Source organism: Eretmochelys imbricata, chromosome 13, assembly GCF_965152235.1.
Source record: "Eretmochelys imbricata isolate rEreImb1 chromosome 13, rEreImb1.hap1, whole genome shotgun sequence".
Lineage (NCBI taxonomy): Eukaryota > Metazoa > Chordata > Testudines > Cheloniidae > Eretmochelys > Eretmochelys imbricata.
In genome coordinates, this window is record NC_135584.1 from 14,916,002 (window position 1) to 14,933,211 (window position 17,210).

The following is a 17,210-nucleotide window of genomic DNA, read 5'->3' on the forward strand; positions in this document are numbered from 1 at the left end:
GCATACACACAAGGGGGGATGAATTAAGTTCCCCAGGCATCTGCATATAGGATATAGATTTTTTTTAATACACCCCATGATAGTGCAATCTTTCTATGAGGCCATTCTTATGATCTACTACCTTGTATTATGTTTCTGAATGTTACATATTAGAAACATAGAGTAATTATTTTTGGTCATGTATCATAAATGTTACAATAGCTAGCTAAATTGTAGTGTATTTTGCAGCATCCCCAGACAAATGAATAATACTTTGGTTTCTATCTCATTCTGTATTTATATTAATGACTTACATAGAGGCTGACTGATCTAGCTGTTCTCAGCTTACTTTTCAATGCATTATGACTTTGGTATTTTGGTCAATACGTTGATCATTTGTATGACGCCCCATCTTAAACTGTTTAATAAAATGTAAATAACAGGAAGGTATATCCAAAGTCAAAATAACTCATTATTGCTGGTTATACACTTGTCAAAATCCTAAAGGGGCCATGACCTGATTGTAATTTTCCCCTAGAGCCATACAATAATTTTAGCTGTGAAAGGAAATTTTATGGCATGTAAGATTAGCCCACACTAATGCAAGGTCAAAAATAATAGAATCAATAAGCAAACTCAATACTGCTAACATTTTGAGAAAATTACTACCAGAAAACAATGTCAACAATGGATTGAAACGGGTCTCCAAAGTTGTCTTATTGATTTCCTTTCAGTTTCATGACAATCCAACTCTTTTTTTCCTTTGCAATATGGCATTCTTTTGCTTTTTTCTGCCCCACCCCCAGATCTGCAAATTATAACTGTAGAATATTTTTTACAATGTTTACTATTATGAGTATGGCAAAATGAATGTGATTATGCCTACATTATGGAATAGGAAAGAGCCTCTGATGCCATCAAATAAATGCCTAAAAAGCCATAGACTGGTTTTAAAGGTTTCATTTTGTTTGTGATGAATGAAAAAACCAGCACAAAATAGAAAATAAAGTGAAAGCAACTTTTGAGTTCTGTCTGGAACTGTCAGAATCAGGAATATTAAGATAGAGACAAATTCAGTGCTTAACGCATACTTGTTAAGTATTGCATTTCATACAGTTAATACTTTATGCTATGGTACAACCCCAAACCACACGTGTTATGTCCATGAAATGAATGAGTTGTAGCCTTAACTTTAAAATGGAGAATGTGTGATCTAGTGCTTTGAGTCAGGAGCTGACTTCCTGTTCTCTACACCAATCTGATGTGATTGTGAGCAAGCCGTGTAATTTCTGTGTGTGTGTGTGTGTTAGTCTAGCCTCCTTTAATAAGGGTATAATACATCTCTCCTATAGGTTGTTTGCAATGTGTTAATGTTTGTACAGTGCTTTGAGATCTTGGATGAAAGGCTCCAAATAAAAACAAAGCAGTAGCATTATCACTCTTTTTTGCTTTAATTCTTATTAAAATCCGCCCAAAGGTTGAGTACACCACTTCTACTCTTTCCCTTTACATGGGTGACTGGATGTTTCTGGTTATTGTATATTTCACGTGAAGCATGCCTGGTACATAGAGCTGGATGAATAGTGGGAGAAAATGTTGCAAATATTCACTTGAATTAAAAAGTGTATTTTGATTCAGCCCTTTTCCATGACCCTTTCATGTTCCTTTTCAATGAACATTGGAGTATTTCAGCTTTGCTGACACACATACTTGTGGGAAAATATTTTAAGCTCAAATGCTTGAATATTCATCAGAAGCAAAATTGCAATTGGATTTTCAAATGTAGTAGAGAGATAGTAACATATGATCTGCATAACAAACCAACATATGGTGGGTGAACTGTGACTATTCGCAATGAACTGTTCATAAACAATCTGCAGGGCAAAAATAAGGAGTAAACTTGAGAATTTTATGATATGTTTGCAGCCATTATGATCATGAAAAATAGAATTAATCCAATCTATTATTTATTGCTTAACATGTCTTCAGCTCTCCTTTAAAGTATCCTCCACTAAATTGGACAGCATGCTTTTAGATGGCAAAAAGACAACGTTTCCTCAGAGATCAAATTTCCACCATTCTACCAGTCTAGACTGTCCACCACTATGGTCTCGATTTAGGAGAGTCTCTGTACGCCCATGCTGAAATGATGCCTACCCTTGTAAAACAAAATGTCCTGTTTCAATGCAGGCTTCAGTGCATCAGGCCACTTGCTCTAAGGAATAGGAAACAACAATGTAAGGCTCTTCAGGCAGATGATGTATTATAATTCTACGACCTCATCAGGCAGAACAGTACAAAAACTAATAGTCCAATAAGGTGAGATGCACCACTGTTGATTTGTGTGCATTTAGGGCTAGTCGTTATAGTGTTTGTTTATAGGAGCCCAATCGAATATTTTTTTTGCTTTCCTTTCCTCCCCCGTCCCCTCCGAGTTTAATACTTTGACCATGCAAATATATTTTCGGTTGAGGCTTAATAATCTTCACACCTACCTGAGATTTGGTGTAAGTAGGATCAACTCAGCTGATGTTGCTGGAGTTATGTCCTATTCACCATGTCATACCCTTAGCACGTGAGCAAAATTATTTTATATTTGTCAGTGGTCATTGTTGACAGGTTCAGCTGCATTTTCTTTTATTTTAAAAAATGTATTTTGAGTGAGAGATGAATGGGTCACATTCATCTTTGGCGTAACTCCACTGAAGTCTGTCTCAGCGATTATGGACAAGGGTGCTAGAAATACCTAAGTGCTATATACAGTAAATAGAGTTTCCATAGTGTTGTCCATAGTGGACTCTGCTCTGGGCTTCTCCAACATTCAGCAGCTTTGCATCTGTCCTGGGTACAACACAACTCCCTTCCTCCCCCAAACATAATGCTTCTTCTTGGCTTTCTTGTTGTAATAGTTATATTAATTATTATTAGGGGCAGATGTATTATGCAGTCCTGATGTAGTCATTGCTGTAACAACATCTGTGTTTTGCAACAAAAGCAAGTGCTGTGTTCCTTATAAATAGGGCTTAGCTTGTCATAAGGGCAGGCTATCAAAAGTTCATTTGAACAAGATGATTTTCTGTGAGCCTGATGCCACCAGCAGGAACAGCTGTTTGGACAAAGCCAGTATTGGCGACTACTCAGTAGGCAAGATTTAGCCAACAAATAACGGTGGAGTTTGTGAATCTAATCAAACTTTGACAGTCACCCAGAACTTGTTTGGAATGCATTTGTCACTGTCATTTTAAAAAAGCCTCCAAAGGGAGTTGTCACATAAAAGTGTGTGGTATGAACTCAGGGACCTAAAAAAATCAATCATGGCAATTATTTTACTAAATTATTTTAAACAGTAGTGTGTCCAGAAATCTCTCCGTTAAATGTCTGCTGTCACAGCAACAAGCTGTGCTGTTTCCATCTCTGACCTTTTTCATGTTAAAATGTGTGTCAGTATGTAAAACAGAAATGCTCCATAGGAAGATAACTGCAGCGCTGCTTTGCTTTCCTGAACCAAAGGTCCTGAAGATACATATTTTGCAGGAAATGAGTATAATGGGACAATTCACTATTTTGTAAGGGGCGGGGGGGCAGAAAATCTGAACAACAAGCAAAGGTTGCTTTTTTTTATGGTTGTTTTGTCATGTTCATTTTCACTGTAATATGTTTGAGGGAACAGAATGAAAGACTTAACTGGCACATGTGGTGAACAGATGACTTGATGATCAAGTGTGAAATGACCATTAAAACACTGACCATTTATCCTTAATACTTCATTCAGACCCGAGATCCTAAGTGAAATGAGTTTAGTGGTTTCAGATCAGTACCAAGTGGACAGGAGTCCATATGTCACAGAAATCTAAATCAGCATGTGCAATTGAACATCAGTAACAGCATTGCCTTAGAACAGACACGGATCCGATTCATGGTTGATGACAATAAGGATCTGAGTAGTTCCCCCAAAATGGGTTTTGAGAAACATTTTAGAATGTTTTGGAAATGTCCATAACTTTTTTGTAAAGGGTGTTTTAGGGTTGGTTGATTTGCTTGTATTGTTATGTTTTTGTGTTTCTCCTATGAGAATTTATGGCCTAATAATTTTCCTAAAATTGGATGCAACCAACACCCTCCCGCAATTTACACCAACTGAGAATCTGCCCCACCATTCCTTAGGGATTTTAGTCAATAGATGGAATCTGTGTGTCATAACAGGAGTGTTTTTAAAGCTACATTAAAATACATTTGTAAGGCACTTTGTCGTGCCTGGATGAAGATGCTAAGTGTGAATTTATTATATTTATGTATTTATTTATATGTACTATGGCAATATCTGGTCATGATTGGGGTCCTACCGTGCAAGATGCTGTACAAGCACAGAATGAAAAAATTGACAATGTAACTTAGATATTATTACGAACTTTATATACAGAAATCACATCCATCATCTCTGGCATGAAAGAAACCCACTCTTCTCTTTCTTCTTTGCCTAGGAAATCATGAATGTATTTGGTTGATTAAATTTAACACACCAATAATATCTGCATACTACTGTGCCTCAGAACTTTATAAAATCAGCCTCTGGGATACCTATTACTGTAGTTCTCTGTAAATATATAAATCTGGTACAGACAAGTAAAGGAAATCTTCATTATCTGGACCCATGGAAAAGAAGCCCTTGACGAATTCCACCATTAACCTCAGCCTGGACCAGTCCACACAAGAGATCCACTTCCTGGACATTACAGTGCTAATAAGCCATGGTTACATAAACACCACCCTATACCGGAAACCTACTGACCGCTGTACTTACCTACATGCCTCCAGGTTTCATCCAGACCACACCACACAATCCATTGTCTACAGCCAAGCTCTATGATACAACCGCATTTGCTCCAACCCCTCAGACAGAGACAAACACCTACAAGATCTCTATCAAGCATTCTTACAACTACAATACCCACCTGCTGAAGTGAAGAAACAGATTGACAGAGCCAGAAGAGTACCCAGAAGTTACCTACTACAGGACAGGCCCAACAAAGAAAATAACAGAACGCCACTAGCCATCACCTTCAGCCCTCAACTAAAACCTCTCCAATGCATCATCAAGGATCTCCAACCTATCCTGAAGGACGACCCATCACTCTCACAGATCTTGGGAGACAGGCCAGTCCCCCAACCTGAAGCAAATACTCACCAGCAAAACACACTTAACCTCATACAACAAAAACACTAACCCAGGAGCCTATCCTTGCAACAAAGCCCGTTGCCAACTGTGTCCACATATCTATTCAGGGGACACCATCATAGGGCCTAATCACATCAGCCACACTATCAGAGGCTCGTTCACCTGCACGTCTACCAATGTGATATATGCCATCATGTGCCAGCAATGCCCCTCTGCCATGTACATTGGCCAAACTGGACAGTTTCTACGTAAAAGAATAAATGAACACAAATCAGACGTCAAGAATTATAACATTCCAATCTCTCTGGTCACTCGATTACAGACCTAAAAGTGGCAGTTCTTCAACAGAAAAACTTCAAAAACAGAATCCAACGAGAGACTGCTGAATTGGAATTAATTTAAAAACTGGATACAATTAACTTAGGCTTGAATAAAGACTGGGAGTGGATGTGTCATTACACAAAGTAAAACTATTTCCCCATGTTTATTTCCCCCCTCCCCCACTGTTCCTCAGACATTCTTGTCAACTGCTGGAAATTGCCCACCTTGATTATCTTGATTATCTCCCCCCCCCCCGCCCCGCTCTCCTGCTGGTAATAGCTCACCTTGCCTGGTCATTCTCCTTACAATGTGTATGGTAACACCCATTGTTTCATGTTCTCTGTGTATATAAATCTCCCCACTGTATTTTCCACTGCATGCATTCGATGAAGTGAGCTATAGCTCACGAAAGCTCCTGCTCAAATAAATTTGTTCGTCTCTAAGGTGCCACAAGTCCTCCTTTTCTTTTTGCGGATACAGACTAACACAGCTGCTACTCTGAAAACAGATCTAAGATTGTGTAGTTCAGCCAAGATGTATGTCCCAGAAACCAACTGAGAGTCACAGTTGTGAAAGAGTGCAACAAACTGGCCACGTACAGTACAGCTATTCTGGGATACTTAACCTGAGCAAATGCATACCCAGAAAACCTGTTGTAGAAGTCCAAAGTTGACCCTGAAATAGCAAAAAGCAAAGAATTCCAAAAATATTAAATACCAAAAAAAAAGTAGTTATAGGAAGGAACTGAATCCTGAGTTTAAATGTGATCTAATTGCTAAGGCATGGAGACTGAATGTCAGGAAATCTGAGTTCTATCCCAACTCTACCCTCCGACTTCATTTCTGATCCCTTTTGTGACATTGAGCAAATTACTAAACTGTATATGTGTTATCATCTAGACTATAACAAGGAGTCCTTGTGCTACCTCAGAGACTCACAAATTTATTTGGACATAAACTTTTTTGGGCTAAAACCCACTTCATCAGATGCATGGAGTGGAAAATACAGTAGGAAGATTGATAGACACACACACACACAGTACATGAAAAGATGGGAGTTGCCTTACCAAGTGGGGGGGGTCAGTTCTAATGAGACAATTCAATTAAAGTGGGCTATTCTCAGCAGGAGGAAAAATCACTTGTGTAGTGGTAATCAGGGTGCCCCCTTTCAAACAGTTGACAAGAAAGTGTGAGTAACAGTAGGGGAAAATTAGCCTGGGGAAATTTAGTTTTTGTAGTGACCCATCTAGACTATATATCTTCCCCGAGGAACAGATAAGAACCACAGAAGAAAGAGAGCTATTTATGTTTAAACACAGAAAATGGTTCAATTTTTGTCAGCTCCCCTTATGACTTAGTCTGATTACAACTGCAGCACAGTCCCAGACCAGATGTGAACTGTTAGCTCTTCATGCTCTAAGCCATAGTAGACAGCTCCTCCCATCTGACCAGCCACTGTAAATCTGCTCCATGGTTTGAAAATAGAACAACAATATTCTTTTCAGAGAAACTGTAACATATGGAAATGAGGCTTGGTGCTGTAGATTCTCCCGTTTGAGATTATTTGACTTTGCTAAGTAATGAAGAATTGCAGGAAGGTTATATTCATTCTCTCCCAGAAGAGGGTAGTATGAGAATTTCCTGGAAAATAATAGAGCCCCACAGTGGGTGAGATAACATTTTTTATTGGACCAACTTCTCTTGAAGAAAGAGACAAGCCATTGAGCTACACAGGGCATTAATAGTATTGTAAATCTGGCATAATACTGGCATTTTCTTCAGGACCGAAAGAAGAGCTCCGTGTAGCTCAAAAGCTTGCCTCTTTCACCAACAGCAGTTGGTCCAATAAAAGTTTTACTTCACCCACCTTGTCTCTCTAATACATTTTTCCTGCGAGCTGAACCTTAACAACTGCCGACATGTATGCAGAAATAGGAGCCATTTTGTTCTCAAAGTTTACTGTTGCGTTGTACATATACAAACTCGGAGTGCTCTCTCCTGGAGAATATTTTTTAACATGATTATTGTTGGCATTGGATTATAAAATAATAGTAATTCTGACCCAGTGGTACAGTTGTAGTTGAAGTACAACAAAAGAAAATGTAGCTATAGTCTTCATGGGGGAGAGAGCATTTGTATATTTCCTCTGTACCAAATGCAGTAACTTCCCCTCATGCCATAGCAGCTACCCCTGAAGGCAGGCAGACTCTAGGGGCCCATATTTTCTAAAGAGCTCAGCTCTCATTTAGGCATCTATATTAAGTGGCTGCGTTTTTCAAACGTGTTCACCTGTTCACCCAGGAGCTACTGGGTACTGAGGGCTTATTAAAATCTGACTCTAGCATTTTAAATGTGCAGGAAAGAGGAAACAAAGCACAGCTGGTATAGAGTTACATACTTCCATTGTATTCTTGCCTGTGTTATATGCCAGATGTTTTATGTAGCTAAACTTGCAGCCAGCTTACTTCACTGGGGTTATATGACATTTTAGATGACAGAAGTCCAAACTGGACCCTGAAATAGCAACTGCTATTTAGCTGACTGCGAACAGGCTTTGGAGGGAAAAGACGAAAAATTATTCTTCCAAAACATGATTCCATAATAGCTCCTGCACTGAAGATGGTGGAGGGTGGGAGATGGGGAATCTTCCTTCTAAACTAGTTTCTTCATATTAGCCATATACATATCAACTTGAAAAAAAATAGTGCAATATGAGTAGTGATCACTGGTTATTTGGCACTCATCTTCTAAACCAAATGGTACGTTGAAGCTATCACATGCATGATCAGTTTTGCATGTAGACTGAGCACACATGCTTCTTAGTAAAAATATATCGTTTTTGTGATCACACCATTCCATTATTCCCATTATGGGTCTTAATGTAATCACAAAGTTTTCAAGGAGGTATTAATTCAAGGTGTTGGAGATGACATTTATTCCCTAAGTCCACAAATGCATATGCATGCCTACTTTGCACTTGCAATATGGCTTACATGTATTCAAATTTCTCAAGTGCAATTACTGTATAGATGGCTAAATATGTGCAAAGTGGGGATATTTGCCTGCATGCATGTGTAAGGTAGTTGTACAGATTCACCGAGACCTCAAGGCCGAGAATCTGTTGTCCGACTGGGTTGTAAGGAAAGCAAACACTCAGCCCAAGCTTATGGGGATGATACTGTGTTAAAGAGGGGGATGCAACCTTTGGTGCAAACTTAAGGAAACAATCTGAAGAAAGGTAGAGAATGAAGTAAAATTCAGTGCAAGCCTGGGGCAATGGTATTACTATATGAGGCAAAACCATGGATACTCAGTTTAAGAAAACATGGTGGGCACCATTCTCCCCCTCCACTCTGCTAGTGGAAACCAGCAGAAACTTGGGAAAGGAGTCCCAGAGTCCAATGTCTACCCAAAGCAGGACTTTGAGCAGCACAAGGCATCCTCATGATGTTTGTGGGTTCCAGACATGGCTGATGCAGCCTGAACGAAAGTAGGAGTGGCATTAAATTCACTAGGACAGGAAGTATGGTGCAGCGGTTAGGATACCAGCTTCGGCTGTGGGAAACGAGAGTTCAATTCTCTTCACCACCACAGATTTCCTGTGTGATGCTGGCAAGTCACCTAGTCTCTCTCTGTCCCTGAGATCACCTTTTTTTAAAAAAAAAATGGTATTAACCTACCTCAAAGGGGTGTTGTGAGGATAAATACATTAAAAGATTGTGAGCCATTACACTAATGAGGCCACATAAGTAACTAAAATACATACATAAAATAGATACATAATGACTATAGGATCTGACACATGGCACATTGTTCTAATCTATATTTTTCTAGCTAGAAACACTTTCCCATAGGAAAAAGTCTGTGCATTTAACCTGCATGATCTGTAGCTATATAAGTAAAGGGTGTGTGTGTAATATCATAATGGGATACTGCCATGTGTGCCATAAAATCTAAAGTTAGTAATACATAATGCAAGAGCAGATTTTCTCACTTTATTTCTGTATCTGGAAAGTTTCAGCACTGACACCATATCAATATTTATTAATGCATTGTGAACTAGAACCTGTGATTATTACTCATACTATCTCTTTACAAGCTTCAGCTCAGAAGAATAAAACCACATCTGCTTTTACTCTCCCCATATTTTATTCAATGTTTTAACAGCTTTGCCATAAATATCTTATCCATTATGATTCAGTTGTGACTGTATCAACGTCACATCTCCTGTTTTATTGCTGTCATTACAGTTAAACAACACACTTGTTAATTCTGTTAACTAAGTTCATTGTTCTCACTAGTCAGCAATCTCCATTTGTTGAGTCCACAGCATTATTGGTTGTAAATCAAAACCAACAACTGATTGAAGCATTTTCCTTCACTGAAAAATGACAATAAGTTCTACATTAAGGCTATTTAATAAAAAAACCTATTTGAGAGGCCAGGTAATTACTGATTTAGTGAAAGCAGAAATACTGGTATTTGTTCTCTGCAAGTCCCATCACATCAACCAGATGAAAGAGGTATGAGTATACACTAAGTTGGGGTGAACTACTCAATACGTGTACTTGATCTATCAGTGTCAAAAACAAGATCAGTGAAATGAAGAGGAAGAAGAAATGTTAGAGAAACAATCAGATGGAAAATATCTTGCTCAGTTTTATAACTGCTTACCTTCAGTACTAGCTTGAATGCTCACTACTTCTCCTTGAAGTGGGCAAGCCACATGACCCTTGTCATAATCCCTAAGCTTCCCTGCTCCCTCACGGTAATAGCTTCGTTTGGCAGGAAAGTGTTAGGTGAAACTGTCCTAAAGATGCCTTGACAAAACTCTCTTGCTCAGGACTTCTGAGTTCTGGAAAATATTCTTTGTGCCATAAGCAATAGTATTCAGAGAGCATTCGAATGTACTGTGATTAAACTGTGCTGTCCATTCCAAAATAACGTATCAAACTCTTCTCCCAACTACTTAGACACCAAGATCTCTCTCTCCCTCTCTCACGTGTGTGCGCACCTATGACAGAGAATGGTTTGATCCATCCTTCCTGTGGGAAATATTTAGAAGAACTATTTTAACTTTGAAAACTCCACTGGATCACTGCTTCTTGGATCCAAACTGCGCCGGAGGGCTATGTGCCCACCCCGACCTCTGCCAGCTCTCACTTTGACAAAGTGCTAAGTGTGGTATCTTCTTTGTGTGTAATCACTTTCCCTTGGGAGCTCCCAGCAGTGATTGCCCTTTACCTAACAAGCACCATTTCCAATATTTTTAAACAAAACTGGGTTTATTTGACACTGAAAACAGGAAAATCAAGAGTAAATCCAAGTTAAGGAAAACATAACGTGCTTATCACAGTGTTATACTAACTATGAAGGAAACTACAGAGGCTAGATCAAATAATTTAAAATCCATTCATTAATCAGGATTAAAAAGCTGTACAATTAGTCTATTTGCCTCTGTACTAATCACAATCTTGCTCCCAGTCTCCTCACTGAAGCAGGGAGTAGTTCTGTACCTGTGGCTGCTAATGCTCCCTGATGGACCAGAGCAACCACTCTGATGGGTACATTGAAAGAGCAGAGTCAAGACTCCATCCACCTGTAGCAGTTCTGTGAAGCCTGCAACGTCCCACACGCAGGAAGTGTCAGCATGGTACACTGGTGTAAGGGGTTAAAGAGGCATAAATCCCTTGTACCGGCACACAAATGGGTCATAACTTGGTCCTAAACAATTCCAAGTACAATTCCTTGGTCCTAAACAATTCCAAGTAAAAAATCAGTTCTCTTGCCTCCAGTAACTATGCACCTACATCTAGGATTGATAGAAACTGAGATTTGTTGAGCTGCTGTATCTTGGCCCGTTTGAAACTGACTTTTGTGCAAAAAATAGTTATTGCCCTTTTAAGGATATGTGAGTCAATTGATTTCACAACATGAGTAAGCCTGTCTTATTTTTCAAAATATGTAGTCATTAGATCTAATTTTTTTAAGTACAATTCCTAAAGGAAAATATACCTAGCTTATGATTTGAAAGCTGTCTCTTGAGAAATCTTCTATGCCTGGTGATCATTTGAATTCCTTACAGTCCTTAACTTGCTGGCTGTGTGTTAGAAATCATTTTAAATGAATTGAATAGAATTCACAAGTGTTATGTGCCAGCATATGATGAACTCTCAGGAAATATGACTCAAATCTAGCTTTTCTTCTTTTTTTATTGTAATAAATAGGAATGGACAAATATGATTTTAATGACACATGTCTGAGTGAGATCTTTTCTTGGCCTGTTATCAGTTGGAAGCTGTAATGTGTTGGTTAAGTCAGCTGGTTCAAGATATTCACAAGATCGAAAATTTTTATTTTGCTATATTTCATTGACATTTCCTATAGATACATAATAGGATGGAACCTCTACGAACCAAATAGAGCCCGGGGTATGCATAGGTGCAGCTGCTATTGATGCTAATTAGGCCCAATTCTGTAAATTAAAATACAATTAAATGTTGTTTTTTCCTGAGATATATGTATATTCCCATTTTTTAACCTACAATAGCCATTCCCCCCCCCCCCTTCATAGATGAAAGGTTTGTTCACCCTAACGAACTGTTGAGGTCAGTACTAGGGTACACCAAGCAGGCAGCCCTGTCAATGGAACCAGCTCAGATTCAGAGTTCCAAAGATCAGGCAGTGTGGCGTAGCAGAGCCATATGCTCTACTAGAGGGACTAAGAAGAGCTTGATTCTATTTCCAGCTTAACCATCAGACTGCTGGGTGATCTTGGGTAAGTCATTTTAACCTCTCCATGCCTCTGTTTCCTCATCTGTAGAATGGGGATAATGATACTTAACTATGCTGTAAAGTGCTTTGAGATCCATGGATGAAAAGCACTTCATAAGACTAGAAATCCTAATTAAATCTGCCTGCCCACCTTTTGGGGGAACTTGAACTATAGGGGGCAGATTTTCAAGTGCTTGGCACCCACAGCCTGGATCAAATTTCCCAAAGGGCTCTTCTCCGATTTAGACAAACAAATAATTATCAAAAAATGCTCAGCACCTAGCAGCTCTCTTTGTGACACTCCTGTCTAGATTTTTCAGAAGATGATACAAAATTGTTCAAAATAGTTAAGTCAAAGAAGACTGTGAAGAGTTACAAAGGGATCTCACAAAACTGGATGACTGGGCAACAAAATGGCAGACGAAATTCAATGCTGATAAGTGCAAAGTAGTGCACATGGGGGGGAAAAACAATCCCATTATACATATATAATGTTAGTTGTTACTAGCCAAGAAAGAGATCTTAGAGTCAAGCAGTCAAAAAGGCTAACAATATGTTAGGAGAAAAGGAGTGCTTGTGGCACCTTTAGAGACGAATAAATTTATTTGAGCACGAAAACTTATGCTCAAATAAATTGGTTAGTCTCTAAGGTGCCACAAGTACTCCTTTTCTTTTTGCGAATACAGACTAACACGGCTGCTACTCTGAACCCTGTCAATATGTTAGGAGCTATTAGAAAAGAGTTAGAAAATAAGATGGAAAATATCATAAAGCCAATATATAAATCCATGGTGCACCGACACATTGAATACTGTTTCCAGTTCTGGTTGCCTCATCTCAGAAAGGGCATAATGGAACTGGAGAAGGACAACAAAGACGATCAAGGGTATGGAATGGTTGCCATTTGAGGAGAGACTACAAATATTAGGGCTGTTCAGTTTAGAAAAGAGACAACTTGTAAGGATTTGATAGAAGCCTGTAAAATCATGAAATGGTGTGTGGAAAAATTAACAGAGAAGTATAATTTAGCCATTCACACAATTTAAAAAAAACTAGGGGTCACTCAATGAAGTAACATACTGTAGCTTTAATACAAATAAGAGGAAGCACTTTTTCACACAACACACAGTTAACCTGTGGAACTTATTGCCATGGGATATTGTAATGGCCAAAAGTATAACTGGGTTCAAAAAAGAATTACATAAATTCCCAGGGGATAGGTCCATCAATGGCTATTAGCCAAGATGGTCAGGGATGCAACCCATGCTCGGGGTGACCTGAAACTTCTGACTACCAGAAGCTGGGAGTGAAAGACAGGGGTATGGATCTCTCCATAATTGCCTGGTTCTGTCCATTCCTCCTGCAGCTCTGGTATGGGCCACCATTGGAAACAGGATACTGGGCAAGATGGACCATAGTTTGATCCAGTCTAGCAACTCTTATGTTCTTAAGAGCTCAACATCCCATATGTGGGCTGAACTCCTGGCCATTTATGTTAGTACATCAATGGGAGCTGAACTCAGTCTATGCCTGTTTTGGCTAGAGTTACAATAGATGGTTGCGTTGAGCTCAGGTGCTTATAATTAGACACAGGGTTAAGTACCTTGCTGAATTGCATACAGAAAAATGCACCTCATCAGGGGCCCGTGAAAGTAAGGTACTTCCCACCTACACTAGAGTAAAAGACTCCTAAGGCAGGGTAGTCTTTGTTTAAGATAGGGTAGGATAGCTACAGTATCAATACAGTATGATCTTTCTTCATTCCCTGTAGCCTGACAGCATATTTTTGTATCACTTTTTTGCTTAACCACCTTTTGCTATGATCAGCCTCCACTCAGACAGCAGTAATGACTGAGATAAGCAATATGCTAATGGTGTAGTAATGCACTGCATACCGTAAAGTAATCAGTGGTAGAACAAATCCTAGTGAGGTACAAGAGTGAAAAGGGATCATAGGATGGGTCTGCTTCTCCCCTCACCCATGATTGCCCTGTGGGATGGGCTGTTCTCCTGGACCCGTCCCTCCCTTCCCGGTCTTAGGTGGCATCTCCATTTCAGTGCTGTGGTCCAATTCTAATGCCTCTGGTTGGGTCACATCCTTAGCCCCATATTTCTTTTTTTTAGCTGTCATTCCGCTTGGGAGAGCCAACTTCTGAAACCGAGAACATGTGGGAGACACTTTCTGGTATCACTCCCATGTCTAGGGGGCAATAACAGAGACCACCTCTTGGGTGTGGTGCACAGTGGGGTAGGGCTGCTGTGGGGCAGTTGCCAAACTATGGCTGAGGAGAACCTCCCTGGTCAGCACTGGAGCAGCATTCAAAGGGAAGGGAGACAGGAGTCAGAGCCTGTCTGGGCAGTGAGGCTCTGGTAGGGTTCTGTGTCTCCACTGTGCCAAGTTCAGGGTTTGGCCCAGTGTAAGTCTATAAGCTTTGCCTCAAGAATGTATGAAGCTGAAAAGAAAACTGTTTCTTCAGTTGTAAAGAGCTGTGTGTATAAATGGGACACCACTCACGTGACTGCACAAAATTATGCTTCAAATTATGTCACTTTAAACTGGGCATTGTTCTTATGCTGTTGCGTTGTGGCGGGTTGCTGTTGTTTTTCTTTTAACAATCAATTATTAAATTTATTGACCAAGAAATGAAAGAACTTGAGGATACAGTGGAAAAACAAAGGCCTGCTTTATTCTGAATATCCTCTCAACTATTAAGTCTGTTGGCTTATAAGAAGCCTGAGAGCGGCTGCTGTGTCCCTTTGCTGAGATGTTTGTGTTTCTGCAGAATTAGTAATTGGAAAGGGAGTGCCACTAATTCCCATTTCCCCATTTGAAACTTACTGCTAGGTAGTGTATCAAATTGAACACAATGTGTAGCTCAGCTCAGTGACAATCAGTTTACCCATTTGTTGGTATTTTTAATTGAATTTAATAATGGGACTAAAGCTGTGTGGAGCAGGGTGGCAATTGATTCACAGGGGCCTGTTGGAACCTGTTCTGCGCATGGGTTTTGTTTTGACATTCAGATCTGAATCAACTCCAAAATTACAAGTGAAACTCAGAGAAAACACAGCCCAAAAGCAACTTCAATCAGCCCAGGCTTGCTTCCTCTTGACATTTGAGCCAGGATTGCTCAGAACTCGATTCAGGCTCTCTAAAAGGCTCTCGGACCTCAACTGACCTGGTTGCCCTATGATTAAGGCATAGGACTGAGAGATCTGGTTTCAGTTTCTCACTTGTGCATAACCTTAGGCAAGTAATGTAATCTCAGTTTCCCTATTTGCAAAATGAAATGAATAGTACTTTGCTATAAGGGGTTATTTTTGAGCCTTTAATTCAATCATATTTATAATTTATAAAAAACTGAGTTCCTCTGATGGAAGACGCTAAGGAGGGGCACTTTAAAGGAAAAAAAAAAGCTGGGCATAATTCTGAAGGGGACTTCTTTACCCTAAACTTTACTTTCAGCACTTTAACTGTATTCCATATGGACCTTTAACTCAGCTTTGTTTCCTTTCTATAAAATTTTGTTCCAAGGAATTCTAGGGACGACTGATCTTTTCAGTAGGAAGCATAGTTCTGAAAAGAAGTGATTAGAATGAGGGAGGGATTAAATAATACTTAGCATTTATATAGGGCTTTACAACACCAGAGTTTTCTACTGTACAAATATTAAGGGTTGTAACCTGATCTTGAGAGGTATTCTGCTCTTATCAACTCACTGAAATCATTGTGTTTGTATCTCTTGATCATACAGGACCTGATTCTGCAAGCCTTGTTCACAATGAGCATTACTTACGCATGCAAGTAATTCCATGGGTTCAATGGGGTTCATGTATTAATAGGCTGAAAGGTGAGAGAATTGGACTGTATCTCTCTCTACTTTACAGCAGTTACTGATAAGAGCATTTGGTGATAACTGTGATATCCACTATGTTGGGTGTTCTTGTTTTGATTTTATTGAGTGGTTGAAATCCATGGGATTACTCAGCATGAGTCCTACTGAAAGGGTTGCAGAAGTGGAAGATGATGCACCATGGTGATCCTCAAAGGTTAATTCAAGTTGCCACTTCCCTTACTAGCTTTGGGGTACTGACAGTGGGTACAACATGGTGTGTTAACTTATATGCCATTTCCATGGCAGTGAGGAAAATAAATGTGCATCAGTCCTGAAGCTCAGGCCGACCTGAAAGAGAGGCTTCCTGACTGAAAATTTCAGTAGCCAAGTCTCAGTTCTAGACAGGCATTTGCCAGCTGGATGACCTCTAACTTGGCAACTGAATTTGTATTTGAGAATGTTATTAATCTGTGCCAAATATATGATCTCATGTGAAGCTTGTACTTGGTATTATTTAATTTCGTTCCAATTATTCCAGAAAAAACAATTAAGAAAATGAATAATTATAAAAGTAAGGTCAACTCAATTTTCTGTACTAATGTTTTTAGTTACTAAACTCATTATTGCTAATTCATTTCATAATCTTTGCCATCTAACCTAATTTGTTTCATTTATAAGTGGCAAGAAGGGAGCATCATAAAACTTCAGTGAAAACAAAGCAGCAAAACCATAAAAAGAAAGGGAGTATTTGTGGCACCTTAGAGACTAACAAATTTATTTGAGCATAAGCTTTCGTGAGCTACAGCTCACTTCATCGGATGCATTCAGTGGAAAATACAGTGGGGAGATTGTGTATATACACAGAGAACATGAAACAATGGGTGTTACCATACACACTGTAACGAGAGTGATCAGGTAAGGTGAGCTATTACCAGCAGGAGAGAGGGGAAAAAAAACCTTTTGTAGTGATGATCAAGTGCCACACACTCTCTCAAAGAAACTGCAGAACCACCCGATCAACATCCTATACAGCGAACAGGGAAAGATTAAGAATGAGCTCTCAAAACTGGATACTCTCATAAAAAAACAACCTTCCACACAAACTTCCTGGTGGCTGGACTTTAC